At 40.6% G+C, this 27420-nt stretch overlaps 1 protein-coding gene across 5 annotated transcripts in view; it reads right to left on the reverse strand.

Annotated features, from left to right (window-relative positions):
• The window catches only part of LYRM4 (LYR motif containing 4), a 105920-nt gene that overhangs the window by 2020 nt on the left and 76480 nt on the right, over positions 1-27420 (reverse strand). The window lies entirely within an intron of this gene.

The following is a 27420-nucleotide window of genomic DNA, read 5'->3' on the forward strand; positions in this document are numbered from 1 at the left end:
TGTTCAACAGTAACATTTTACACACACTGGAACTGACCTCTTGTTCATGAGATGGTATTCACACCTCATATATTTGTGCTTTCTAGTGCAATGAGGAAATGAAAAATGACCAAAACGCAACATTGATGCTTTGATTCCTCTTGCTCTTTAGTACTTTCTAGTCTGCATTGTAACATTGGTAAATTGTAGTCAGATGCGCACTTGGCTGTAGTCACACATAGCTCTTCGCTTCACAGTTCAGATGTGGAAGGAAGAAGATTCATAGAAGTAGGGTAATGTAAGCAGGAGAAGACAACATTTACTTTAAAAGTATGAATTTCGGAGTCTAATTTTTAATATCTGTTATGCCCTTTCTTGTCCCTACTTTCTCCCCAAGGCCTGGGTACACAGTAGCTCTGTGTCCTTTTCACATCAAAAAAAGTTCATATATTTATTTATGGAATTAGGACAAAAAAGGCTAGATGCTTAACTACACTAAGCACAATATATTTAGTAGAATTTAATACTGCACAAACTAAGTCTGACAGCAAGCCAGGCTCTCAAAGTAGTAAAAAGTTAGGGAAAGAAATTTTTCAGCATTTTTCATTTACCATTTTTGAGGGGAAAAAATCCTGGCGGCTCTTAAATAAAAATTTCTCATCTATCATTATTTACATTATAAATGTAAATAATATTGCCTTCTAGGAAATGAACTATTTCATCTTCATAAACAGCCTTGTGTGAAGCTTGTAATGCATTGATTTTAATCTTGAAATATTTATTACAAGGGAGCATTTATGAGCCATTCTTAAAGGAGCAGAATTTCTCCTTGCCAGCAAATATTCCCCTCTTTTGGCACTCTGAACTAAGTTAGTAACAGCATATGAACAACTCTGATTATTTTTGACATTACTTACGAAGTCTGTTGCATACAGAGTATTTAAAACAAAGGCTGTACACAACTGTAGCATGTGTTACCAAAATAAATTTTAAGCTGTCAACAAGTGTTACTTATCAAAGAGAACTCGCTGCTCTGGGTTACATGGCAGGCTATACACTTTAGTTGCTGCCTTACCACAAACCATGCTGTAGTACTTAATTTTTGTATACTGTGTTTTGGAGCCCAAAGAATCTTTAATCCTTTCCCACACAGTACAGCAAATTTAATGGGAGGCTCAGAGGGATTACAAAAATGCTGAAACCTGAATTGCATTTTTTTTTCTCCACCAACTGGGGAGATAGATGAGGCTGAGTACGTGACTTCTCAGTCAATCATATTCAGCCGGGGCAGACGGCTTTGTAGGAGAAAGGTATGAGCTGTTGTTTGCTGTCCCTGTGCCAACAGGTGATATCATCTACTGCTGTACTTCTTGACCCAAACGCAATAAAATCATAGATGTGGGTGTTGAGCTGCTTCCTTGGTAAACCACAGGCGTGCACGCATTTCAGCGAGCTCACAGCCACCAGTGCTGTGCTGTCTGCCTCTGCTGGGCTGCTGCAGCTTGCCTGCTCTGGTGCCTCCCTTCCAGATGCTATGCCACGACATTTTAAGCTGAACTTTGAAACTTAAGGATTTTTTTTAAACCATTAGCCTTGAATTTCTAACATTATGATCAAGCCTTTCCCATGCACTTTAGACAAAACAAATAGACCTTCCGTTTATAGCTGCTGAAAAATTCACATCTATAAACATCCACTGCCTCAGCAGAAGGACTGCAACACTGACACTCATTAACCCTCTGAATCAAACCAGTGTCCAGTGTTCTTACAATGTCCTCACCAATGCTAAGTCTAAAGAAAGCACTTAAGCAGCAAGCATCGCTGTGGATCATTCTCCCAAATTAAAGACTTAAGTGGCTATGTGTTGTGTTCTTTTTTCATCGTGTGTGTTTGTAGCTTGTACACTGCATGCCATTTACTCTTCTGGTAGGTGGCTGGAAGCCAGTGCACAGGTCAGTGTCAGGGTATTTTCATTAATCACAGGAAGCTTTTGTGGAAAAAGGCTCTACCATTTCCTCAGCAACTTTGTTACCCAGAATTTGATTTACGTCTGTAAGGTAACACATTGCAATTAAATTCTGCAGGAAAGAATGCACAATAAAGAACCACTTTGTCATCAGGAGAAGACAATAAACGAAATATAAAGGCTGCTTTTCAGATCTTACTGAATTATTTGATGTTTAAATTCTGCCTGCAAAACTATGTACTTTAAAAAGAAGTCTGACAAGTCCAACCCTCAAAACCTGACAATTTGTCCCTTTTCAAAGATTTAGTACAAGTCTATACAGTCAGCTTTTTCTTGTGAATTTGAAAAACTTAATCTTGCCTTCCATCTGAATCCAGGAGAAGATTTAGGGTTTCAGAATGGGATTTATCAGCAGATGTGAGAGACAACAAATGGGGAAAAAGAAATTACTGAACAGTAAGCACTGGTCCATCCTGTAACCCAACCATTCTCTGGTTATTAGGTGTCTGTGTGTTCATATGGAAACACTATTTTTCCTTGCTTGTAGCTGGCAGCAGCAATCGCGTGGAGAAGCCACTGCATGGAATCTTTCACTGCTCTTGAGAAAAAAGCAAGCAGGAGAGGTTTTCCCCAGATACCAGAATATCTGAGATGTGTATGGGGAGGTGCAATAACAATTAAATAGTAGAATTAAGAAGAATTAAAGAAGCAGAATTAAATATTGAATAAAAATCCAAATGTCCTAAAGACATTATAAGAACATGCTATCACCCTAAAAATTCAAGAATCCAGTCAAACTGCCAGCTCTGAACTCTGTCCTCTCAAATGGTCTATGTCTGGTCAGTGCCTGACTCTCAGGTACACGTGTGGCTTCCATGTCAAGCCATGCGATAGATACAACTGCAATGGGACACTGGTGACCTGGGAGGTAGCCTGCATCCTTGGGGCTGCCTTCCTATCTGACACAGCCAGTGGAGTAGGCCCTGCAGACCCAGTGCCACTGCTTGCAAAATACTACTAGAAGATCTTCTTCAGCTTTTGAAGGTATGTGGCGTGTCTTGTGGTTTTTATCTATATGAAGATTTTACTTGGCAGCTCAGAGTTGAGGTAGAAGTGAATGTTCCTGTTTCTGCAGGGCTGAAAATAAGGTGACGGGGTTTTAAAACATTTTCTGATTTGCCTCAGTCATTTTAGCGTGCATGGTTCTGCTCTGAAAAGTATGATAGCATCTTTCCTTGACAGCTTGGTATATATTCAAAATGTTTGTCCACTTTAATAACTACCACATTTTTTCCTCCTTAGTTGTGTGGGCTCTGCAGTACAAAGGTGGCCAGCCATCTCTTTTTCTCAAGTACTTTACAGAATTATAATTGCGTGGTGAATAACCTGTGAGCTCTAACAAATTCTGCTGAGCCCTGATGAAGATACCTTTTTCTCAGTGTCACAGTACTTCTCATTATCTTCCTGCCAATCTTGACAATCTTTGAATTACTAGCTACCTGCTTGGGTGAGGTCTCACTGACAAATTTCAATGTGAATGCACTAAAATTACTTAGGTAAGTAGCTAGGTGGCAGACCTGAGGAAGGGTGATGTCCAAAAGGAAATGGCAATGTGCAGCCAAAGCATACACCCACATGGGTGGATCTGAAGAAAGATGTCCACAGCTTCAGTAAACAAATATTAAGTCAAAATAACAAGAAATCTGGCTCTTAGCAGGATGGACACACAAGAAGGAAAGACAACAATTTAGGTCTCAGCTCTTGGAGGAATCTTAGCACCTTGCACAGCTGATGTTGTATCTTGATGGAGTTTCCCAGCACATAGAAATATCCTTTCCCTAATTGCAAGCAGGGTATATTGTTACGTAAATCACAGAATCGTCTAGGTTGGAAAAGACCTTGAAGATCATCCAGTCTAACCATTAACTTAACACTGACAGTTCCCAACTACACCATATCCCTCAGTGCTATATCGACCCTACTCTTAAACACCTCCAGGGATGGGGACTCCACCACCTCCCTGGGCAGCCCATTCCAACGCCCAACAACCCGTTCTGTAAAGAAATGCTTCCTAATATCCAGTCTAAACCTTCCCTGGCGCAACTTGAGGCCATTCCCTCTTGCCCTATCGCTTGTTAATGCAATCAATGCAATATGATTACAGACCCTCATAACAGTACTTTTACTATTGCTTTCTAAGTGAAGTCAGTATCAGAGTCATACAGAGGAGTTTCCCTTTTCTGTCCCTTCTATGTCTCACCCTATCTTTAACACAAATTACAAAATTAGCAAACACCGTTTGCTTGTTTAATAACTCTCCTCTCATTTAAATATAGTTTCTGAAGTAATCTCTAGGGAACAATTTTCTGCCCTCAAAGGCAAATCAACCCCCGGGGGTTTTTCATGCTACTGTTTATTTTTTGATGGCAGACAAAAGCAGGAGCAGCCTAACAGGAGATGTGCAACACTCTTACTCTACCTAGAATGGTCTTGGTAAATACAAGGCCTAAACACGTAAAAGTGACCACAGCACAGGAATATGAAAACATTGTCAGAGCAATCCCTTTACCTCTAAATTACTTAAAAATTGATTTCCCAAGAGGGTCATCACAGCAGAAGTAAAAAATGTTTCTTGTTTTTCTTAAGATGATAACTAAAGTTGATGCACTACAGATGGTTTTGCATATTAAACACATTTACGTATAAAAGAAATATATATAGGTTGTTATATATATACATGCACAAATAAATATAAAAATATATTAAAAAACAATCTCTCTGTAAATATAGCCATCTTCTCCTTTTTTTTTTTTTTTTGGCATATCTGCTTGCAGGGAAGAAATGGTTACCTTATAACATCCAGGGATCACATATAAATATATGCATTTTCATAGTTCTTTATTATGGAGAAAAAGGAAAAAAGTCCTTTTTATTAATATACCTATCCCATACACACACACATATAGATGTATTTTAAATCAGACTGGCTTGTCCTGTTGCACCTGAAAAGTTGACAGGTGTACCTCACAGGCACTCTGCTGAATCTTAACTAGGAAGAAAAATCCCCGATGACACTGAAGTCATATTGCATATACTGCTGTTAATCTTGGCCTCTAGCACCATATGAAGAAGTTGCTCATTTCTATTTTCTTGCACTATGATTATAAAATGCAGATTAAGTAAATGCTGACAAGAACAGAAATGTACAAGAATAATAATTACTTTTAAGAGCTGGCAACAGTGTTATAAGTTGTTTACCTACTATCTTTCTGGTTGGATGATGCTAACCAATTTGCAATCCTATTGCAAATGTAAGTGAAGTGATTATTGTTTTTAAGAAGCATTATCTTTCTTCTCCAGGCCCAAAGTCAGATATGCTGTACACAGCACACTTTATCAGAAACATTTTTCATATTAACCAAAGCCAGTTTAATGTTTTTTAAATTACTATGGACAGCAATTTTTGAAATGATCTTGTATTGCAATAATAAACACACCGATGTGGTACATAGACATTTAAAAAACTCAAAAATAGCTTCAGTGCTTTGCCAAATCTTTGTGTTGGTATTAAATGCTGTAGCAGCAGCCTTATTTATTTTTGCTTAGGAAACAATGTTGAAAAACTATATTTGGCTCCTTAAATATGTAGGTTATTCCAGTTCTTCAGAGCTGGAATCAATATGGAAAAACTGTATGATTTTGGAGACGCTTCCCTTATTTTCAGTGATTCCATTTGTCTACGCAGGAATGGGGAAGGAAGTGAAGGAAAGCACAGAGCTGAGAAGTTAGAACTATTGTGTATTTTACTTTTGCCTGTGTTTAGCAAACGCTGTTTTCTTTGTTCCTTTGTGCCAAAACATCCTCTACAGACACTGCTACATGAAGCTTTTGAAAAGGCAGGAAAAATTAATTTATAGCTACCATTTGTCTGGCTTTCACTAAGTAGGAAGGTGTGAAGTAAAGTAAACCAGCTAATAGGCAAAAATTTATCTGAACATTATTTCTCTTAATAATGATAAATTATGCAATTTTGTTAGAACCATATGCACTGTGTCTTGGTACACCTTTATTCAGCCTATCAGAAGCAAGATGACATATTTATTTAATGCTCTTATTAATTTATTCTGTGGGTCTCTGAAGAGATACTCTTCAGTGAAAAGAGCAGAGAATCATTTAATCCAGCAATGATTAACACTTAAAATATTGTAAGCATATACAATCATGTGTATTTGTATATGATGATCTACTACAGCAAGCGATTCCTCTTTTTAAATGCTGATTATTTCTCAGTTAAAAGAGCCTCTTTTTTTTTTTTTTAAACTACACAAACATGCTACTATCCTTACAGACAACATGAGCATGACAGACGTGGCCTTTGCTCCAAATAGCTACACACTTGATATAGCTTGAAATAACAAGTAAGGGCAACAGATAAAGAAAAACATTGGAAAGCCAAGTGGACAAGATCATGTGGTCCTTCAGTAAAGACACACTGTTTCACTTCCATCATTTCCTGCAAACCTCTCGGCCTACAGAAAAAAGGAGCATGACAAGGAAAATGCCATCTTAAAAAGTACACAGGGCCCAACAGCAGATGGCATGGGCAGCAGCCTGCTGCAAAGGAGAAGCAGAGACATCAGACAGTGGGTCAGAGGAAAGCAAGCAGTGAATGATTTTGGACTTAAACAGCCAGGTGAAGGTTTGATAGAACACACATCCGAGGAAGACGCAGATCTGCAGAGGTAACACTCTGACCTGGTGTGATATTTGCATGCTTTCAGCATTTTGGCAATCTCCAGGCTCCCATCTCTCCTTTTTTCCTACTTGTTACCTGCTAATGTATTTCAGCATCTTGTCATTTCTCTCTTGTTTACATATAAAACCTCTATCTCCACAGAGCAGCTCAAACTCTTTGGAAAGCCAAACACAGAAGAAGCAGGTCTTCCAAAGAGCCAGTCCCGTGTGTGTGAAGGGGAGCAACTTAATATAGGCTGATCTCTTCTCAACATAGCACGCAGAAGAGAAAAATCACTCAGTTAAGATGCTGAGTGTGGCAAGGAAAGGAATACAAAACATTAGTACTTGAAAATACAGAGACAAAGACCTGGATAACATTGTGCTGAGTGTGGTATAACAGGTACCCTAGTAATGCTGAGACATTTGGTATGTAAATGCCCAAACCATTCACAGAGGACCCTATGTTTTGTAGCAACTACATAAGCAGAATTCATCAAAGCCAGTGGGAGTGCCTGCCTTACTTTTGTCAGTAGTATAATACAACAGCCACAGTCACAAAACACACATTCTGCACTACGTCCAGGAAAATACTGTAATGTTTGTGTATCGCAGATAAACTAACTCCACAACACATACAAAGACTAAATTGTCATTATAAAAGGAAAGTATTTCACTCTTCAGTGTCCTCCTGGGTCATTAATTGTAAAAGACTTTTGGAATGAAACACTGAAGAAAATTTAGTCCTTACAGAAAGGTATAAACAAATGATAAATATGTTTACTGAGAAGTGTGAGAAGGTAATTTTGTAGCACTAATAGGCTTTCATACTGTGAACTACTGTAGAACTAAAATGAGCTGCCACTTTATGCTCCACAACAGCCATAATTTAAAGATCACCTGTTACGACATTTGTATTTGAAGCCAGGCACTAGAAATGCAATGTGCTGGAAGAATCAACTTTAGCCTTACTTCTCATGGAAACGGGAGAATGTGGCTGCTGGGAAGAACAGCAAAATGGTCACATAAGGATGTGTATGACGTGTTTGTAGGTTAATGTCTTTCAGAAAATTAGTTATCCACCTGTGTGTCCCACCCCTCCCTCTTTTTTTAATATGGCACATCACCTTCTACATTTATCCTCCCTCCTAGTTCCAGAAAATGTCTACAGGATTTCTGATTTTGTCCCAAACTATGGAATTTACAGAAAGATCCAGAGATAGTGAATGGCACATGAACTTTCTGTCTTTTTAACTAAATTTGCCTGTCTAAATGATGATTGTCTAAAGCCTTGAAAAGCTTGCAGGCTTTATTTTCATCATATTTTTAAGTGAATGATACATAAAGTAAGTGCAAGCCATCAAAGTACATGTATTGGTATAGGCTGATCTTCAGGAGCTAAGACATCTTGAGGCGGTACCAAGGTACTAAGGACTGAAAAGCAAGACTGGCTGGCTGTAGTTCTGAGAAAACGCATCTGAGGGTCTATGTACAAGAAACATGCCAGAGAAGATGTCAGATCTCACCCAAATCAAAAGTAGTTCAGGAGTATGCAAGCCCAGCGTGGTGAGAACAGCTGAAGTCAATGATTCTTCAATGAAGAAAATGCTGTCAGTGCAGTGGCACAAGACAATGCAGATTGCTCTAGAAAATGTGTTTGGTTTGGCAGCATGGAAAACCTCAGTCACCTGCTGCCTTTGAAGCCAGTAGCTATTCTGATCCCAGCTGGGCCTGCGCTTGCTTCCATTCTAAGTTCATAACTGTAGTATCTTACATGGCACAACAGTCACTCATGCACATTATACTTGAGGACTCTCCAGTGGGAGCTGAGGGGATACCGCTCCTTGCAGGATCCTGCCCAATATTTTACAGAACGTATATACAGATATCAGAAGTACAGGGAGATGCAATTACTCCCAGAGCTCAGATCTTAGATTACCTGCTTAAACAAAAGAATTATCCGTAACTACTAGGAAAACTGCAGCAATTAAGACAGGTTGGCACAATCACCTACTACAGAAAGATGCACCAAATAAGGCAAATATTTTTCCTTTCAAGCAGAACATACTTGTGTACATCTGGTAAAGCAATAGAGTATTTAACTAAATAAACTTGGATTTGTGTTTTTGTTTATTTTGGATCTTAACCAAAACACCAAACATAAAGGGGAAAAGTTCAGGTGACTCAGAACTGTATTACTGTTTAATCTACCAATTTAAATTTTCTGTTTGGTTAATGGCCTTTGAGCCACAAGAATATTTAAAAAAAATGCATTTTTATCTGCTACTGAAGCTATATTTTGGGAGGTGAAAGACACAGTGAGCTGCTGAATTTTTACACGAATGGATGTTAGCCACAGATTAATTATTCGGTGGCGATACATCTGGTTCAAGACTCCAGACTGTCCTTATCGAGATTCCTAGTGCTGGTTACAGGATGGCACAAGTTATGTCGCATTTTATAAAACTGCCAGGTGCTTTAATATCATTTTAAAGTAACAAGGCCTTTCAGGGTTTTAGAAAAAAGTAAGTCAATCCTGTAACATATACACTTTTCCAAGACATAAGATACAGAGAAACTCATTTTTTCCTGTCCTTCAAGGAGCCTAAACCAAAGGATTAAGCTTAATTTTATACAAGGAACAATTTATGTTGAGATTCCAATACGTCTCCTTCTCTGCACTGATGTTACCTTACACAGATCTCAGATGTGATTCCAGGCTGAGCTTTCCTCTGTGCACATACAAATTACAAAATTAAATTTGAAAGAGAAGAAATAACTAACTGGATTTATCTTTAGCAAATATAACTGTATTTCCATAGATAAATTTTGTATTGGATGTTTTTGAATCAATCTGTATCTTCACCCAGAAAGGAGCACACCATCTACATAAACACTTAGATGTCAAGTCCCTGCTGCAGAGTTTAGCTGATCTGTAAGTGTATTAGGAAAGGACTAAGTTTTTATTTTTCTGCATTACCAAGACTTCCTTTTTTGGCAAAATTCTAACAGATTACTAAACTACAGTCATCTGTTCCTGACAAAATCAAAAAGATAATTTCCTTGTTTATTTGACTTTCTCTGATGGAGAATATCCAAGAATTTCTTTTTTCTTGCTCAGCCATCATTCTCAGTCTAGTATCTCCAAATCCCACACCTGGAAGTGACCCATACTTCAGAAAGCTTTCTTTCTCCCCCCCTCTTTTCAAAGAGTTCCAGTGAAAACCCTACAAAACACACAACATCCTTGTTCTCACACCCTCAGGGTGTCCTTTTAGCTCTTGGGAATCAAAGGCATCAGCATTTGGAATTTCAGCTGGAAAAAAGCATGGCCTGGACTGTCTACACTCTTCAAAAACCCGAGTAGGGAGCAGGTAAGAAAGGACATTGATGTTTTAGGACCGAGGACGGATTTGTTGGAATTTCAGTCAAGGTTTGTGACTGTGAGTTGTCACTTGTCCATTGTAGCATGGACACCCTGAGATCAATTGGTTCAACTCAGTTTCCAAAGCAACACCCCAGTCAAAAACTGTGACTATGTTATTAAACAGTCTCCACTGACCTGTATAACTGCAAACACAGTGAACCACTCTGTCCCTCTTGAAGATACTCCAGATGAAGGTGTGTGGACTTCTGTCTTCCTACAGCCTCTCCCCAGGGCACGAATCGCTACCCCTGCTTCTCAGCACGGAGGCAAACGTTGCTTGCAGCACCACACCAAAAGGAATCTAAGCCCTCGTGCTTAAACCTGCCCAAGTTTAGGCCAGTGTTCTGCCATCAAACTGCTCTCCAGCCGGCAAGCTCATGCTCAGCTGGTTCCATACGCAAATGAGTGTTTTTCCCAGCGCTCCTCAGTCCAGCCCTTTTTACAAATGCTAAGAAGAATTAACAAGGGAGAAAATAATTATCTGCAAACCCTCCAGCTTTTGAGCAGGAGATATCTGTGTTTGTGTGGATATAGGGTATAGTTTACATTAATTTGCTTAATTGGAATAAACTATAGCAGCACTTTTTTCTTTTTTTTGGCAGAGATAAATGACTGGGTTTAGCACAGCTGGTAAGAGATAATTCTGTACAAAGAGTTCTTTCCAGTAGTGTGGGTGGCAAAACACTTTCAGCAACTGGCTTAATTAGTTCTTCCTCCTTTGCAATAGCACAGGACAGTTCGCAGAAGAAAGAAAAAAAAGAGATTGTAACAGAAGACGTGGTATATAATAATCCTGTTTGCTCTTCTGGTTTTGCCAATTCTCCCTTATTTAATGTCACACTAAATGGAGGCTTGCCCTGGCATTTCCCAGCACAGATAACAATTAGGAGTGAGAGGCTAGCACTTACTCCAAATATAGGCAGGGAGCAACCTCTGTTCCTCTGCACAGGATTGAGTAGTGCATTCCTCAAATGAAACACCCCGGCCAAATCCAAACGGCACAGCAATGGGAGCACCACACAGGGCTTTTCCCTCAGCAGAGCTACCATATGGCTTGTGGGTGGCTTGTTTAGCAAGGACTGGGAAGCCTGAGCTGCTAATGAGACCCTCTCTCCAGTGCAACCTCTCTGACACGGATCATTTATACCACAAAAAACAACACGGGTGCCAAGTACAATCATTTCAGCTTCACTGCTCCCAGTGTACAGCACGCCAACTGCAGTGTAACAACCCACTGCCACAAACGAGCACTAACTTTAACACGCAGACACCTTCCTTCCCAGATGAGCTGGCCAAAAGCACTCGGGCTCTTCCACCAGCATACACATGGACGTGCAAATGCTTTGCAGCTGCCAGCAAGACACAGATCCTACCAGATAAAAACTGGCTTGCAAGATCCACTTGACCTTCTGAATGTCTGTGAGATAGAGGGTGAAAGGCCAGGAAGGGTGCAGATGTTTGTATTTACCTTCATTACAGGCTATTTAGGAAACAGCTGGAAATTTTTTCTAGCTGTTTTGTTTTGAATAATGACTCTGGAGCTGTACTTAAGCAAGTCACAAATCTATTTAAAAAACAACCTGAAGCCTTACAAGCCATTACCAGTGTTTCTCTTTCTCCTAACAAGGCTCAAGAAAGGCAGGAATGAAAAACTTCTGTTAGGAAGAACAATGTGCAGGGAAAAAATGAATTAAAACTGCAGGAGTATTTTATGAAGACAAACAAAATAACCAATTAATGAGGAAACTCTCCAGATATCTTCAAGAAAAAGCAGGCAGTGAAACTGCAAATAACAATGTTTACCTGTATCTACAGTTCCTTTTTTTTTTTAAAAAAAAATATATTTTTGTATTTGCCCATTGATTTATTTGTCAGCAAGTGGAAGACAGAGGGTTACTCCTATAGATAATATTAGGCAGACTGATTAAAAACAAGATCCAAGCAAAACTTCTTGTAACTGCCCACTGCTCATTTATTATATGAGCAGCCTGATACTGAGAATAATATTTTCTAATATTATTAGAAATAATAATTCTGTTATTTCCTCTCCATAACAGTTGTTAGAAAGCCTATGGAATTTTGGTCCTTGGAAAATTGTTAATGAATCTTGGAAAGACTGTTTAAACTCACGTTGGGGAAAAAAAAAGGAGCCAATTAAGGGGAATATATTGAATCTAGTAGGAATTTGTCAGTGAAGAAACCTGGCAGAAATAATTTCTAATAATTTCTTGACAGCTTACATATTTCTTCATTTTCTTTCCATTTATCTGCATAAAAACACTAAAACAAAAAAGGAAACTGACTATAGACAGAGAACAGTGAAGCTACTTGCACAAAAGCTACAATGAGGGACATAAACAGAAAGCAGAGATTCCTCCATTATCTTTCAGTACTAATCATCTTAGAGTTAAACTTTTAACAAAAGGAAAGCAAGATTAACTGGCAAGAGATTCAAGTGATTCTTTCATATATGTAATATATTATGTCCTTTAATGCATCCAAAACATATCTTGCTCACTCTATGCCAGCTTGTTTATTTTGCTATTTAAAAATACCGTACATATCAGCCTGTGTACAAAAGAAAACCCCCTTTTAGAAAAAACACAGAAAAGTGAGCCAGTAGATGGCATTGTGGTGCTTCAAAAGACATTCCAGAAAATTCCACTTAAAAAACATGCAAGCCTAAGTACTGCGTTTAACCACTTAGTGCTTAACCAATGCAATATTTTGCTCCTGCTCAATGCTACACATGCACAACTGAATAAACAAAACCACACGATGTAGCTGCACTGTCATACTAGCCCTGAAACAAATCTTCTCTGCTCTGGTTCCCAAATCCAATTAGCTCTGTATGCTAGATTTACAATCCCAGTCTTGAAAAGATGATCCTTATTTGATGACTAATGTCCCATGAGCCATGGCCATCAAGGGGATACCAGAAAGGATGTGATTAGTTGAAAAATATTTCCTAACAAGTAATCATATACAAGATCTTAAAACCAATGCAGATGATACTATTTCCTGCCATACAACTACTGTGGAATAGCTCTTATCCCTGAAAAAGAATTTTCTGGAGTATTTTATGAATACTCCCATTTTCTTTCAATTAAACTGCTGATATGCCCCCACAGCTAGGGATGAGAAGACCGTAGCAACCCACCAGTTTCTTGTGCAAAACAGCAGTTCTTTGTATTGCTAAAACCACAAAAACTTGAAACCATTTTGCAGAACTTAACATACAGAAAAACTCAGGAATTTACTTTAAGAATTATATTCCATACACAGGCAAACTTACTTAAACTGAAGTCAGAGTTGCAACGGTCAGTACTTTATCTGCACGTTACTTTACAGATAAAGCTGCTTTACCTTGACCAGCTCTAAGCAGGGGGTTGGACCAGAGACCTGCAGGGGCCCCTTCCAGTCTCAGGTATCCTATGAGGCTTACATATCAATGCTCCTCATGGTATTAGTCTTTAAGAAAAGGTCTAGTTTCACTGTGGTATTCATTTTCTCAGGAAGTTCTAAAAATCGTTGTATCATAACAAAAAACTTTCAGGATAGTGTAATTGAATCTGCCTACATTAAGGGCTCTTAATTAAACTCAATAGTGCACTCTAAGTGTCCAGTTGTATATATTCACATTTTTTCCATGTCACTTCTACTAGCGCAAATTAAAAGTTTTCCTGATGGAGAATTTCAACATCAGGTCTCCATTACCTGATAGGTTAATAATTGGATTAAGAAACAAACAAGAAACCAAAACTTTGTCCACAAATTAATAGCTCAAATATTTTTGCAAATTTACTATGTGCAAAAACATCATGCTCACTTGAACAAAGCTGTTTTTTTATATGTGAAAATTTCCTTCTTTTAATTATAAGTAGGTTTTAAAGATACAGAAGAATACAAGGAAAATGTTTCTTCTAGCTCCCTATGAAGTTATGAGCATTACTCTGAATGTTTTAATATTAAAAATGAATGCCTCCTTTCTGGAACAGTTAGTCAGGTTAGACTGGAGCCCCCAGGAGAATAGGGGAAACAGTTCCTTCCTCTTACCATCACTTCTTTCTAAGTGATTCCATCTGTAGAGGTAGATGACAAGTGTCACAAACTCCAAACCATTTCAGAGAGAAGAGAACGGTGTAACAGAGAACACAAGCACTGTGGTCCTGGATCAAGTCAAGGATCAATCTTTTCCAGTATGCTGTCCCCACCACTGGCCACCAGCAGTTCCTCAGGGAAAGGGAGCAGGAATATGATGCACATGCATACATCCTCCTGCAGGAATGCTTCCTCTGCTACCAGTGACCACAACTTATTAGCAAGTTCAGGGCCGTGGAGCTACAAACATGCCACCATTTGAACAGACTTCATTAATTTGCCTGATCCCTGTTAGATCTCATCTACCTGCTGGCCTCCCCAGCATGCTGTGGCAATGAGTTCCACCATATAAATGTGCCCTTCTTTTGAACTCTCAAGCTTGATGGCTGATTATTTTGCTTAGACCTTGTAAAACAAGAGAAAAAATGTCACTCTATTTTTATTTTTCTCTTGGGAGAGCTTTCAAGTGGTGAGTTCCTCATGGAAATGAGATAAACAAGGAGGAAGACCAAGGTCCACCAAGGCTGGGTTGTTCTGGACCAGGTATTAAAACCAGTTCTAAAAACAACCCCAGAAGAGTCATTGTAGTGGGTGACTCCATTCTGAGGGGTGTTGAAGGCCCAATATACAGACCAGACCCGCTTCATAGGGAAGTCTGCTGCCTCCCTGGGGCTCGCATCAAGGACCTCACGGCAAAACTCCCCGCTCTAGTGAGACCCAAGGACTACTACCCTCTCTTGTTTTTTCAGGTAGGTAGAGACGACATTACCAGGAGAAGGCCTAAAGCAATGAAGAGAGATTTCAGGTCCTTGGGGAAAGTGATTAAGGGGTTGGGATCACCCAATTGTGTTCTCCTCCATCCCTTCAGTTGTGGGGATGGATGAAGAAGAATACCGGAGAACTCAACAGATGAACTTGTGGCTCCAAGACCGGTGTTACCATCAGGGCTTTGGATTTTTCAATCATGGGTTGGTATACAGGACACCAGACCTTTTGGCATTAGATGGGATGCACCTGTCCCAGACGGGGAAAAGGATCTTGGGGCAGGAGTTAGCTGGCCTCATTGAGAGAACTTTAAACTAGATTTGAAGGGGGAAGGGGGCAAAACATCAGCCCATCTGAAGTGCATGTATACCAATGCACACAGCTTGGGTAACAAACAGGAGGAGCTTGAAGCCATGATGAAACAGGAAAATGATGATGTAGTGGCTCTCACAGAAACATGGTGGGATGTCTCCCATGACTGGAGTGCACCTGTTGAGGGCTACAAGCTCTTTAGGAGGGATAGACAAGGAAGGAGAGGTGGTGGGGTGGCGCTGTATGTTAGGGACTGTTATGATTGCTTTGAGTACAAGTGTAGTGAAGACAGGGTGGAGTGTCTTTGCGTTAGAATCAGGGGGAAGGCCAACAGGGCAGATATTGTAGTAGGAGTCTACTACAGGCCACCCAACCAAGACAGAGAGGTGGATGAAATATTCTATAGGTACTTAGGAGAAATCTCACGATCGCTTGCCCTTGTTCTTGTGGGAGACTTTAACTTCCCAGACATCTGCTGGAAATACAGCACAGCAGAGTGGCACCAGTCCCGGAGATTCCTGGAATGTGTGGGACATAACTTCCTGACGCAGCTGGTGAGTGAACCAACCAGAGAAGGTGCCCTGCTGGATCTCCTCTTTGTGAACAGAGAAGGACTGGTGGAAGATGTGGTGGTTGGAGGCCGACTAGGGCACAGTGATCATGAAATAATAAAGTTCTCTATTCTTAGAGAGGCCAGGAGAGGGCTAAGCAGAACTGACATCCTGGACTTCCAAAGGGCTGACTTTGTCTTGTTTGGGCACCTGCTTGACAGGTTCCCTTGGGAGACGGTCCTGAAGGGTATAGGGGTCCAGGAAGGCTGGGCACTCTTCAAGAAGGAAGTCTTAATGGCTCAGGAGCAGGCGGTCCCCAGGTGCTGTAAGAGAAGCCAGTGACAGAGAAGACCACCCTGGCTAAACAGGGAGCTTTGGCTGCAACTCAGGGAGAAAAGGAGAGTTTATGGCCTTTGGAAGAAGGGGCTAGCCACTCACAGTGATTACAAAGATGCTGTGAGGCTATGCAGGGTGGAAATCAGGAGGTCTAAAGCCCAGCTGGAAATTAATCTGGCTTCAGCAATCAAGGACAACAAGAAATGTTTCTATAAGTATGTGAGCAGCAAAAGAAAGACCAGGGAGAGCCTCCATCCCCTGCTAGATGCAGGAGGAAACATGGTAACAAGTGATGAGGAAAAGGCTGAGGTACTTAATGCCTTCTTTGACTCAGTCTTTAATAACAAGACCAGTTGTACTGAGGGAATCCAGCCTCCTCAGCCAGAAGACAGAGACTGGGAGAACGACCCCCCCGCATTCCAGAAGGAGATAGTCAGTGACCTACTGCATCACATAGACACACACAAGTCTATGGGACCGGATGGGATACACCTGAGGGTGCTGAAGGAGCTGGCTGGGGTGCTCGCCAAGCCGCTTTCCATCATTTACCAGCAGTCCTGGCTGACCGGGGAGGTCCCGACAGACTGGAAATTGGCCAGTGTGATGCCCATATATAAGAAGGGTCGGAAGGATGATCCAGGAAATTACAGGCCTGTCAGCTTGACTTCGGTGCCCAGGAAGCTGATGGAGCAGCTCATCCTGAGTACCATCATACAACACGTGCGGGACAACCAGATGATCAGGCCCAGTCAGCATGGGTTTATGAAAGGCAGGTCCTGCTTGACAAACCTGATCTCCTTCTACGACAGGGCGACCTGCTTATTGGATGAGGGAAAGGCTGTGGATGTTGTCTACCTTGACTTCAGTAAGGCCTTTGACACCATTTCCCACAGCATTCTCCTGGCAAAACTGGCTGCTCGTGGCTTGGATGGGCACACGCTTTGCTGGGTAGAAAACTGGCTGGATGGCCGGGCCCAAAGAGTTGTGGTGAATGGAGTTAAATCCAGCTGGTGGCCAGTCACGAGTGGTGTCCCCCAGGGTTCGGTTTTGGGGCCACTCCTGTTTAACATCTTTATTGATGACTTAAGACGAGGGGATCGAGTGCACCCTCAGTAAGTTTGCAGATGACACCAAGTTGGGTGGGAGTGTTGATCTGCTCGAGGGTAGGGAGGCTCTGCAGAGAGACCTGGACAGGCTGGAGCGATGGGCTAAGGCCAGCTGTAGGAGTTTCAATAAGGCCAAATGCCGGGTGCTGCACTTGGGCCACAACAACCCCCAGCAGCGCTACAGGCTTGGGGAGGAGTGGCTGGAGAGCTGCCAGTCAGAGAGGGACCTGGGGGTGTTGATTGACAGCCAGCTGAACATGAGCCAGCAGTGTGCCCAGGTGGCCAAGAAGGCCAATGGTATCCTGGCTTGTATCAGAAATAGCGTGGCCAGCAGGGACAGGGAAGTGATCTTACCCCTGTACTTGGCACTGGTGAGGCCGCACCTCGATTACTGTGTTCAGTTTTGGGTCCCTCACTACAAAAAGGACATTGAATTACTCGAGCGTGTCCAGAGAAGGGCAACGAAGCTGGTGAAGGGTCTGGAGCACATGTCGTACGAGGAGCGGCTGAGGGAACTGGGGTTGTTTAGTCTGGAGAAGAGGAGGCTGAGGGGAGACCTCATCGCCCTCTACAACTACCTGAAAGGAGGTTGCAGAGAGCTGGGGATGAGTCTCTTTAACCAAGTAATAAGTGATAGGACAAGAGGTAATGGCCTCAAGTTGTTCCAGGGAAGGTTTAGACTAGATATTAGGAAGCATTTCTTTACAGAACAGGTTGTTGGGCGTTGGAATGGGCTGCCCAGGGAGGTGGTGGAGTCCCCATCTCTGGAGGTGTTTAAGAGTCGGGTTGACATAGAGCTGAGGGATATGATATAGTTGGGAACTGTTAATGTTGGGTTGATGGTTGGACTGGATGATCTTCAAGGTCTTTTCCAACCTAGACAATTCTGTAATTCTGTGAAAGATTCCTTCCTTTGTGTAGAAATATCCAGATACCAGGAAAAAGGATAACAGCCTACACCAGAAGTACTCAACCAGCTAACATCCATGTGGTCAGGAGCAGAGTAAGCAGGACTAATACCTGACATAATTTCTGAACAGGATGGGAGAACACCTTGACACCTGCAACTGATCTGACAGTAGAAACTGGCTGAAGTAGGAAAAGGCAACCTGACTGAGTGATCTTACTATTATTAAGGCAGAATCTTTCAGAGTGCCCAGCTGTGTCTAGTTACCTCACTGGTTCAGAAAATCTATTGTATCAGAGGGGACCCTTGGAATAAGTACAGCGTGACCTTGCGTGGCGAACTCCCCAGTAGTGGCTCACAGGCAAATGAAAACATCCTTCACCATCTTATTTATGATGTCTATTTGGTCTTGTATCCTGTGAGACTCAGTGCTGGGGACTGCCACAGAACAAGCAGAAGGTGATACTGGGTCACCTGATGGTTTTGCCTTCCAGGAAATTCACATGCAATTTAAAATTGTTACTAGCCTGCATCAAACTGTGATTTGCAGGGGACACCACTTATGTGTCAGTGAGAAAAGAAATTTGTTATTTTCTTGTGTTCATCGGTTACCCTCTGCTATCATGAGTGCTTGATGAGGAAGGCAGCCTGACCCTTACAAGACAGACACTTTTTGTGGTGAGACTTGGCCATTTTGCCCTTGCAACTGAATCCATGGAATCTGATTTCCTCCCAAACACATCCAAGTGCTTGAACTTTTTGTCCTTTGGCGTACTCATAAATGTCAACTCTTCTCGTGCAGCCAGAGCTTCAGCAGAACCAGAGTTAGAGCATATGCAAAAGTATTCTTACTCTGATCATGCCAGGTGGAATTTTCTCAACCCATTCAGTGGCTCCTGGTGTAGTAGTCAACTGATACTAAACAAATCACGCTGTATTTAGTTGTTTGTTTTAGAGAACGACAATTATAGTTAATCCCAAAGACAAGAGATTTTCTGAAGATGACTATTGTTTCAAAATCCACATTGTAAACAACTGGTATAAATTATTTTTGAAATTTTTTAAAATGGGCTTGGTGCTGATTCACCAGAGCTGAGGTCATTGTTTAACCCAGCACCAGTCAAAGGGGATCTCCTCAGATACTAAAAAAACAGTGACAACTGTGGTTGTGCCACAGGCTTTCATTGCTCTTCTAGACAAAAATTATAGTAAAAAAATCCCAAACTGCCCTTACTTGCACAGACATAGGGAAGATTTGTGGTAGACTTCACACTCACATAGTCTCTGAAGTTCCCCGCCAATGTTCCACTGCTTAGAGGACTGGTAACTATTTGCGAAAGACCAACTTTCTAAACCATACCTACCCTACAACCATGGAGCATCTGAATCAGGGGCGGAACTCAGTCTTACTGTTCTCTCAGGTTGGAGGCTCCCCACAGACAACATCTGTCCAGAAGGAGAAACAGATGGCCAACTTCTCCAGTCTTTTCTGCCCAACTGACCTGATATTCTTTACACCAGTCACTTGGGTAGATTTAGAACAAGCTGATAAAATCCTCTGGGTAGACTAAAGAGTTAATTATGTGACAATACTTCTCAGTCTTAAACATTGGGCTTAATCACTGGGGCGCTCTGTACACTTTCACTAAAAAAGCAGACCTACATAAAATGTATTATCCTCAAGATACTACATTTGCTAATTTGCTGTACAATTCCAGGATTAATTGACAACTTCTTACCATTTCTGAAAGCAGTTTGACAGATCTTTCCAGGCACGCCGGCACCGTCTACAGCAAATCTATGTAAGGTGTGATAATATCTACTGCTCACAAGTAAAAGTTCTCAACTCAGCAAGAATTAAGTTTCTTAGAAAACTTTTTAAAAAATCTTACAAACTGATGCACAGGATCTTCTGTACAAATCAGCATTTATAGACTAAAATTTCTCACTTTGTTGCAAGCTCACAATCCAGTCAATAGTTACATTAAAATATACCAGCAAGGAAAAAATACAAAGAAGTCGCGTTAGCCAATTAGCAATTTCTTTAAACTGCAAGTATGCAAATCAAATTTAACTAGTAAGTTAAAATTTTCTAATCTTAATTTTTGAGCATGTATATTCTTCCCTCCATAAACTCATTCTTTAACTGCATAATTAGTTATAGGAAAATTCTTTCAAGTGACATTTAAACCATTTTCCTAAGCCTAGTAGGCTTTTATGGTTATATTGTCTGCATTTATGCTGGTAGTAACTTCTGAAGCTGCCAACTCACTTTTACAGCAAAGTAAAGATACTAAGTTCTCACAAGTTCCTATGGATACCTGGCAACCACCTACAGGAAAAAAACAAATTAATGGCTTCTCTGGAGGAAAGGCTACAGCTTAAGAGCAAGTCTCTCTGTTTAGCCACCAGAGAATCAATTTGGGAGGGGGGAAGTTGTCAATGTTTCAACTACAGGGTAAGCTTATACAAGACCTTTTAAGTGATGAGAGAACCACGATAACTGAGCCATGAGACCCAACAACACAGAAAAGCAGATTTTCTAAATTCACATGTCCTCAAACTGTCTTTTTAATGTTCAGACAGGAGAGACCAGCAAGCTACTGCAAAATAAGGAAAGGTGTATTCAGAAACACCACTGATGCCCAGGTGTTCCTCCCCGTGAAGTGGCTAGGTACCTCATCACCTATCTTTCATCACTGGTCCCCACTTCCAGTGCCAGCTAAAACTACCTCCTGCTGAAAGCAGGGCAAAAGCCACGCAACCCGATAGTCGCAAACTGAGGTCACTCCTTTCCTGCAAAGTTACACTGTAGCAAGCTACACCTGGGTGGCAAATACCTGTCCATCTCCCCCTCTAGTTTAGATACAAACCCTTAACATGTATAAATTGGAAGGAGCAACCACAAGAGCTTTTATCTCACTGTGTTACTTTGTCCTAGCTGATGTTAAGGGACATAAATTCAATTTTTTTCAGTCACAGAGGGAAATGTTGAATTGTTGGAGAATATTGTAAGAGACGAACTAAAACTAGCCCTAATTACTACAACTTGCCTGTCAATATGCAAGTGTCACAAAACTTCCCATGTAACTGAGGAATTTAATCTTAGAAACAAGAATAAATACTGTGCTTTCATCAAAAAAATGCTTTTCCTTTGAACTTCTGGTTAGACAATAATAATGTATCAGCCATTTTAGGGAGAAACTTTCTCAGGAAATACAGTGATAACGCACTTATTTTCTGTGTCTCAGATGACATTTGACATAATTTCTCCTTAGGTCCACCCTTCCCATCACCCAGATAAACTCTGATGCCTTAGTTCCACAGTGATGCCAAGTTTCTTTTCGTTACAAAAGCTCTCAAGAACTACAGAACAACTTAAGTTGTGGTCTAGTTAAAAAAGCACAGAGCAAAATAGTCTGAGCAGATGCAACGTTTGGCTTGGCTCATGTCAGATTCGTGAGTCTTCTACTTTATGATTTTATACCTGAAAAGTGAATGAATGTATTTTCAGTCTTCATCTTACTTTACTTTCCTTAAGAAAAAAGGTGCAGCCCTGCACATGATACAGCCCTGCAGTAACCCTGCCAAAGAGGTATCACTCTTACATAATGGATCTCGAGCAGTTCGTTCATCCAAGAATCTGGTCCAGGAGGAAAGCAAAGCCAGGTCACTCTGGATCTGACAGCAGACCCTATAGGTTCTTGAATATGGGTTTCTAAGGCAAAAGTCAGTCAAATGCATAGAATAAAATTATGATGTTCAACAGCGTTCAGTGTCCCACCTGAAGTGACTAGTTTCATGGTAAGGGAAGGTAATTTCCTGATGTGATAGCAAATCATCACTTAGAGGTCTGCTCAGTAACACCCCTTGAGAAGGCTAGAAGCAAGTAATAGTAGGGCACAGCTAATGTAAACAAATAAACCCAAAACCAAACATTAGTCAATGTCAGACAAGAAGAAATCATCTTTTGGAGGGTGAAAAGATACTGGCAAAAATTGGCATCAAATTAGAAATGATCTGTTATTTTTATAAGACGCAGGAGCTTTCCATCTATTTCAAAACACAGTAAGACCCCTTGAAGTCAGACACCATTTACTGCTAAGTTAAACGATGGGAAAGAAAATGCTACATATGAGTGCCCAGAATTTTAACACACTGCATTTGCTTTTATATCCATAAAGGGCCATCTCTACACTGTTAAACGCTGAGAACATCAATTTTTACTGAATGTGTTTTGCTTCTGCTGTAAAAATATAAGAAGGAAAAAAGTCCCTGGCATAGAGATTTGGTCTCTTTGTGCCAATAATGCTAGTCAATATTAGCATGTAAGTTTTTAATGATTCACTATACTGTTTGATTATCCACTCCAAAAAAACACTGTAATTAGGAGAAATATTGACTTTACAATGTTCAGTCCTACAAGCTTAAGGAATATGAGCTGATAAACCTAGTCCTGAATAATAAAAAATTAAACTGATATAGTAATAAAACCGTAACAAAGGGAAAATGTCCTTCTGCATCTAAATTGAGTTGCAGTAGATAATGTTTTAAATAATTTTAGTTTGAATCCTGCTGAGGCAATCATTTATGGAGTGCTGCCTTGCAAGCAAGTTAACAAGTGCTCCTTGAGATGATGTGATTGTACTGTTGCCACAACGTACTGTCTGGTTCAAAATATTCTCCCCGAGTATAACAGAGTCATAGCACAAAGCAAAGAGTGCCAAAGGTCTAGCTGACAAGCTTTTCCTATCAAGGAGAAAAGCCACCTGCTCCAAATTTAGTTTTTAAGAATGTCAGAAAGCTAGTGCTTTTTCATTCAGCATACAAAAAAAATCCTGTGAACATTTTTTTCCAGTTTTCTATCTAATAAAAGTAAAATTTCTCCTCTTTTATATGAATAGAAATTCTGAGCATCTTTTCAGTCTTAGAAACCATAACATAGTTACAGTCAACGGACATATGTTTAAAAGAGCAAACAGAACTCCACTCTTCATAACATTAACTCTAACAGATAGACTTTAAAGTCTGAAGGGACAAGCATAATATGTCAATGTTACCTTCTGTTTTAAAGCAGCCACAGTATTGCTAGTAATTCCCGAGATAAAGCTGTAACTATTTAAGCTACAGAATCTTCACTTCTTTTAAATTCTGCATTTGCACAAGTGTATTTGAAATAAAATGTTAGCTGCCTTCTGTAATAAAAGATTAAACACTCTCATTAAGTGCCCAGAATGATAATTTAGTGGAAGACTCTAGCCACTTCCTATGTTTTAGTAAAAAAACAGACACCCCCTAACAACCACTCCCCCTCTTCCTCATTTCTTTAAAGGACCAACCTACATTGCTAGGTTAGCACTCATATAAAAGGAGGGAGGCAAACGGTTTTTAAGTAAAAAGAACACGTTTTAATCCATTCTTCCTTGAAAGTAAATGTATCTTTCAGGAGAGATAAAAAGCATGTCTTAGCTGTAAGTAAGTCCTTATGTAAAGAACTAAAGTAAATAACTAAATCCTGGCTAATATTTGACAGTTGCTGCCTTATGGAAACACTGAGGTCTGCAAGGACAGTGGCAGAATGATTAAATGGTAAAACAGTATGTCAGCTGTTGAAGAGATTAAAAACCAACAGCCTGCATAACAGCAACAACAAAAAAGATCAACAGGACAACAGCAAGTGGTGGCATCAGCATTACCAGAAACGTGTGTGTAAAAGAGGCTTTAGTTCCTATTTCAGCATCTAAGTGAGTACCTTAATTCTCAAGCATCCTGAGGTGTGGAAGGCAGAGAGACCTACTAAGGTTCAGCCCATTTAACAAATTATGTCTGTCTAAACATCAACTTGGAAACCCATTCCCCCCCCCCCACCCCTTTTCTTTTTAAAGAGGTTTCTGGCACTGCTGGTGTTAGCAGCTGGTTCTGAGTGTTGGGTGCTGGAGCGTGCCCCCTTCCCGCTGCTGGAGAGCCACAGCCCCGGGGCCTGGCACCACTGCTGGGAGGGAGCCCACGCGGAGCAGCTCCATGCCTGCTGCTCCCTGATGCTCAGGGTTATCAGATGGCACTGTGAGCGCGTTGACATGTCCATAACGCCTGTTATGAGTCATATACACAATGCAACACAGCCAGGACTCTAAAATGGTACCTCAGGCAGAGCGTACACTGGCACATTTCCTTCCCACTTGCAAGAACCAAGGCTCTGTACCTTGACTCCTTTGTTTCTCCAGAAAAATGCATCACTAACACAGTCAAAACTGACTAGAGGGGCAGGCTATGGAAGGCATTAAACCCCTCCTATGACTGCATACGTACAAGAGATGGCCTAAGGAAGTTTTCTTCTGGCTGCCTATGCCCCTTCAATTCCACCTATGTCAGAAATGCTGTTCTAAGTCCCAATGCAAAAGGTAAACTGGGGGGACTGCCAGTGTGAACACAACCCTGAGCAGACCTGCCCCCAAAGACATTCAATGACGAGCTGTATGGACTGTCAGCATCAGTCAACAGCTGATATGTGCCAAGTCTCTCCCTGTTGTCAACACGCAACTGTGAGAATGGCAGCTAGAGGGCAGCTGATTTTGGAGAGTTCCCAGATGATGGCTCTAAACTACACTGGGTACACAGCTACAGTCACCCTGTGGGCTTCCCACAGATGTGGCTAGTGCTGGGTTGCAAGCAAGTGATGCTGTAGCAGCTCAAGCTTTCAACAAGCTGTTTCAAAGTTTTCCTTCGGATTGTTTTAGCTTTAGGTATGTTTTTGTTTTCCTTTCATTGACGTGATTGAGAAGATAATGATGAAAACCAGATCGACGGGAACTTGCCTCTGTATGTGAATGGTACCTTCAAAGTTCATCTAGGATCTGGCAATAGAGTCCTTAAGGCTGCTAATAAAACTCCCAAATACTTTATTTGAATGGATGCAGCATGCTGCTTGTACTGATCTTGATCTATTTACCAGAGAAACCTTTACTTACGTTCCTTAATTAGTAGAATTTACTGAGAAATTAATACACAGGACACGTAGATGCACAGACTTAATTAATAAGTCAGCAAATAATGCAAACAGAAATAAAATATTATCTACTTAAAAATAATTAGGTAAATAGATTCCTATAGAGAAAGCAGTTTTTAGGTCATAATCAGTGCAATTGTAACAACTGAAATGGACTGGGTACTGATTTCCACCTGTTACCACAGCTTCTAATTCTCACTTTTTCAGTGTTTTGTACTAAACATTGCATAGTGTTTTCAGTACTGCAAAATATTTTCTTAGATCAGTAATATGGAAAAAATATGTTCAGTTCTGTGACAGCACATTTCATTTCACCAAAACATTTTGCCTAGATCAGTTAAATTTCACAAGTTTGCTGTGATGTAATGCAATAACAACAATGTTTTTTAACCCTTACCTGGTTAAACCTTCTGGTAGAAAACTTCAGTATTTGCATGTTGTCCTGGTTTCGGCTCCAATACAGCTAATTTTTTTTTTTCCTTCTTAGTAGCTAGAATAGTGCTGTTTTGGATTCAGTGTGGAATTTGATATGAGAAGAATGTTGATAATACACTGATGTTTTTAGCTGTTGCTAAGAAATGAAGGACTTTTCAACTTTCCATGTCCTGCTAGTGCACAGGTGCACAAGAAGCTGGGGAGCACAGTCAAAACAACTGACCCAAGTTGGCCAACAGAATATTCTATATCATCTAAAATCATGCTCAGTATATAGATGAGGGTTGATTGGGAAGCTCACTCTGGCTTCTGGGATTGCGATTTCAGGACTCTCTCTTCTCTGTGATCACTAGCTGGGAATGGGCTGGGCATCAGTCAGCAGGTGGTGAGCAATCACACTGTGCATTACTTGTCTGTATTTTCTATTGTTACTGTTATTATTATCATTATTATTTTAATTTTATTTCAATTACTAAATTGATTTTATCTCAACCTATGAGTCTTCTTACCCTTACTCCTTCAACTCTATCCCCCATTATTCCCTGGAGTGGGGGAGGGTGAGCAAGCGGGTGCGTGGTATTTGGCTGCCAGATGGGTTTAAACCATGACACATGTAACAGAAAATGATTTTTCAGCTGTCAGGTCTGCTTGACATTGAGAAGAATGTCGTTAACACTCACAAGCTACTTTTAGTTCCTGCTGCTAAGATCCATGTTGCTGTCTGTGAGTCAGGATACACAGCATAAACTGATAAAATTTGAGAACAATGAATCAGAGGACCCAAGCAGCTCACAAATGAAGGTGAAATGTTACTATTTTGTCTAAAATATTAATTACTAAGTACAACTTTTGTTCTTACAGATTTTTCTCTTGACATGTTCCTGATTCAAAGTCAGCAAGAGAACAAGGATGATGATTTCTAATATTCTAATTTCTAATACAGATGATTTACAACCAAACAATCAAAGACAGTGATCTGGTCAGGTCACTACTTCATTATCATTGTCCTGTTCCTGAACGTTGTAAGAAGATGGGTATTCTTAGGAGACCTTTTAAGAATGCCAGCAAGAAGCTTCCTAAACAGTATTTTCTTGCAGCTGCAGAGCAACTTAAAAATGTTTTCTTGTAGGACAACCATGACTGCAATAACATGAATACAAAATGAATACACATGAATGCAAAAGCAAGCACCAAGTAAAAATGACTGGTAGTGATGGCAGGAAGGAAACAGCTTAGACGTGGACCTTACAGACACACAATCCTGTCAGATCTCTTCTAACCACAAAAGAAGTTGAAACATGTGAAACAAAAGTAACACGTCCAGATTTGTCTCAAGACTTCAAGCATGGCTGCTGAGTTACAATGCCTACACCGGCAGCTAAGACTTCCCAAATTTTGAAAATTTCCAGTTCCTACAGAAGACAATAGGTTGTGGATGAATAATCCCAGAGGCTGTGGGTGTACGAGGAGAATACGTACCTCACCAATTTCTCCAAACTGCAGCTATTATTAAAGGATGATATACTGTGGGCAGGAAATGGGGAAATGACTGCATTTGTTATTAGAAATCTCCGGCCTCTCAAAGCATGCATTGCTCCATACGGTATTATCCCAGGTGAGTCGGTAGGTATCTAATGACTAGATTTTCTTGCAAGCTCAAGTTCTTAGGCACAAGACTGATGGTTCAAAACCACAACTTAGAGCCAAGCGGAACTACTGCCGTTATTTGTTGTAAAAAACAAAACCAAGTTCTCTCAGTTATAATGTACTGATAGAACCTTCCAGCAGTCTCTCA

This window comes from Strix aluco, chromosome 1 (genome assembly GCF_031877795.1).
Source record: "Strix aluco isolate bStrAlu1 chromosome 1, bStrAlu1.hap1, whole genome shotgun sequence".
Classification (NCBI taxonomy): domain Eukaryota; kingdom Metazoa; phylum Chordata; class Aves; order Strigiformes; family Strigidae; genus Strix; species Strix aluco.